Raw genomic sequence first — 3,777 nt, forward strand, 5'->3', positions numbered from 1 at the left:
CGGCCCTGGCTCGGACCCCGGCTCCGGCCCCGGCCCCTGCCCAGCGCCCTCCGCGGACATGGCCGAGCGCCGGGCGCCGACCGCTCCACCTGTCGCAGGTGACGGCTGGGCGGGGCTTCCCTGGCTCCGCCCCCGGGGGCCCCGCAGAGCGCCCGGCCCGCCCGGCGCGCCCAGGCAGCGCCGCTTCCTCCCACCCCGCTCCAGTTGCCGGGTGGGCGCCCGCCCCACACCCCGCCCCAACCCGGGCCAGATCCCGCCCGCTTTAACAGTCTTCTTGATGTTTTACTGAATCGTGTTTTATCGCGTGTTTGTTTTGTAATAAAATAAAACACATTAACGTGACTGTAGGAAGTTGAGTACTGTTAATTGAGCACTTACTAAGTGCCAGAGTTTTGCTGAGCGCTTTAGCATCCCATCATGTAATACCCCAACAACTCTTTTTGACAGGCAAGATACTTTTAAGCTACTTTTAACCAAGTAGCTTAAAGCTGGGAGAAGGCAATGGCACCCCACTCCAGTACTCTTGCCTGGAAAATCCCATGGATGGAGGAGCCTGGTGCCCTGCAGTCTATGGGGTCACTAGGAGTCGGACACGACTGAGCAACTTCACTTTCCCTTTTCACTTTCATTGCATTGGAGAAGGAAATGGCAACCCACTCCAGTGTTCTTGCCTGGAGAATCCCAGGGACGGGGGAGCCTGGTGGGCTGCTATCTATGGGGTCGCACAGAGTCAGACACGACTGAAGCGACTTAGCAGCAGCAGCAGCAGCTTAAAACTAGATTCTGGTGTCAGGCTGTCTGAGCTCAAATCCCATTTAGCTGTTTATTGGCTGAGGACCTTCCAGGGTCTCACTTGTAAAATGGGGGTTATGTGGGTAACTACCTCACCGACTTGTGCTGAGGATTAAATGAGTTAAAACACAAAACAGTATCTTAAGTGCAGACGGTGGTTGCAATTGCTAAGCGCCTGCTAATAGTACAAGCAAAGTGCTACTATGATCCCCATTTTTATGGAGGTTAAGGATCTTGCCCAGGGCTCACAGTTATTATTTTGGTAGCAATATGACTGGAACTTAAGCAGTTGGGCTTGCGGTCAATATGATTAATATTTTCTAAATTGCATACCAAGGCCCATCTGTGTTAGGCTGATTTCCCCAAAGTCGTTATATCCAAGCTTTCTTAATTTGAAAAAAAAAATGTTTAACTAGTATTGAAAAAAGTAATGCATCTTAACTGAAGGAAATAGAATGTGCAGATAAGCACCTGGATGAAAAATCCATCCCTAGAAGGAACTACTGCTAATAATACCTGAGCTATCTTGGAGCTTTTTTCCTTAGGATTTGATAAAGGAATTTAAGGCTAAATTGAACCCTCTGCAGGGGATACAGACTGATCTTCCTGGGTGCACAGGCAGAGTACAGGCAACTTCCCAACCCCCAAATTCCACTTTAGGAGGTCTTGTCAGAGGACTGAGGGGGAGAAATCAGCCAAAGGCAGAAGGGGCAGTCCTTGGCTGACAAACAGTATTCTGAGTCCAGCAACTGAACACTTGTAAGAACAAAATCCTAAAGAGGCACATCACTATATCCTGCTTCACACTGGAGCTCAGGCACTTTGACCCCGAGACCCCTCTAAGCCACAGCTTTATGAAGAAAAGAGAATCTTTCCCTTCTGTCAGCCCCTGAGGCTTCAGCCCCAGAGTTGCACCGCTTACAGTTTACAGCTATGGAAAGTTGGTCAGATTATTTAGTGCTTCAGTTATCTCATCTCTAAAATGGAGGCGATAATACTATCTATCCCTGAGGGCTGCTTCAAGAATTAAATGAGATATTATCTGCAGAGTGCTTAGCTTGGGTGTATGGCATACCCTAGGAGTTAATGTTTTACTATGCATGTGAGGATCTGTAAATACACTTGTAGCAAGTTCTCGAAATGTACATTTTGTGAGGTTATTTGGCTAAAGGGGTGTAGTATTGCTGGCATCAAAAGAAGTTTGTAGTGCATCTCAGTGGAAGGGTGAAAGCCTCATCATAGTATTTCTGGGATTATACTTCTGGGGATGGAGACAGAAATGGGCTACCATAGACATGGTGGTTAGAATTTTTTGTTGTTATTCTAAGGGCTAAAGGAGGGGAGGACTATTGAATCTTATGGTAAGAGCAAAGAAAACAGAAGGAGGTGATTTTGTCTGAAGGAAAGAGACTGGGGAGAGCAGCAGGAGGAAGAAAGGGTTGAGGCCCTTAGGGAAAGTGGGGCCCATTTATTGGGTGTGGCCCTAGAGCTATGGTGGCCCTAGGAGGGCTGTAGGCAGGAAAGCAGAGACAGAATTCCCAGAAGTGCTCCCAGGCAGAGGGACTAGAGAGTGGAAGGGGCTTAGGTGGGAATGGATTTACTTTTATAAAATTGGGATCATCTATTCCACCCCTCAGGGGCTAAGCTGGACTGGAACTGGAGGATCAACCCCTTCCCTTAATGCATATGAGGCCCTGCCCAACAACACTTGTCCCCAAGAAGCCTAACTGCTAAGTCACTTCAGTCATGTCCGACTCTGTGCAAGCCCATGGACTGCAGCCCACCAGGCTCCTCCGTCCATGGGATTTTCCAGGCAAGAGTACTGGAGTGGGGTGCCATTGCCTTCTCCCAAGAAGACTAAGGATACTCATAATCCCCCAAGTCGGGGCTCTCAAGCTTTATCAGACCACAGAATCACCTGAGTCGGTCAGGGAAGAGGAGTGGTTAAGCAGACAGGCTTCCCAGGGAGATTCTCATTTACAAGTCTGGCCTGGACCCAGGAATCTGCATTTGTGGTGGTTGTCCTGAGACTAGGGTACAAATGAGCCCTCTGAGCACTCCTAGAAACACTACCCTGAGGCTGTGGTGACCTACTGGTATGTGGTCTCCAACCAAGAAGGGGCGGAGACTAGCATCAAAGAAAGAAAGTGAAAAAGGAAGAGAAAGAAAGGAAGAGAGAGGGAGAGAAAGTAGGAAACATTGCCCCTAGTAAGGGTGTTCAGGTTGTTTCAGTGACATACGCATGTACAGGTGTGAGCACTGGAGATTGAATATATTTTTCTGAGAGTCATGATCAAAAAAGTTTGAAAGCTGCCCCTCTAAGGTGACCTTTGGAGCCTTGGTGGGAGTATGGGGGAGGGGAGCGCTGAACTTGAACTTTAGGGCTTGCAGAGGCAGGACATGGTGAGCTAGGGACAGAGAAGAATGTAACCTTTGTTACATTTTAGTCATTTAACAGATTTATGGAGCACCTTCCTATGTGCCAGGCTGTGCTTAAGACACTGAGGATGCAACTGTAAAGAAGAACAAAGTCTACGCTCCCAGAAGAATAAAACAAATGGGTATGTAATATAATGTCGGTAAGTGATAAGAGGGACCAAAAGGACTCACAGATCACAGGAAAGAAGGCTTGATGGAGGTGCTGATATAGAAAGGATGCAGGAGGAGGTCTCTTGGAGACCTGGAACTGTGTCCTAGATAAAGACAGCAAGCAAACTGTGAGAGTATCTGCGGAAGAAACTTTCCAGGCAGAGGGATGAGCAAGGGCAAAATTTCTTTTTATGCCATGAACTCTGCTCTCTCCCCTTGCCAAAGAACTGTACACTTGTTACTGCTTGTACACTGTACAACTTGTTGCTGAAGGAGGAAACAGACAGAACAGGCTCCATCTTGAAAGCAGGACTCCATCTTGGGCCGGAATTGTGGACTTTGAGCTATACGCCCAGTGTTTATGGAAACGACACACCAACTGGAAAACCAGACCCC

Source organism: Bison bison, unplaced genomic scaffold (assembly GCF_000754665.1).
Source record: "Bison bison bison isolate TAMUID 2011002044 unplaced genomic scaffold, Bison_UMD1.0 scf7180017864039, whole genome shotgun sequence".
In the NCBI taxonomy this organism is placed as follows: domain Eukaryota; kingdom Metazoa; phylum Chordata; class Mammalia; order Artiodactyla; family Bovidae; genus Bison; species Bison bison.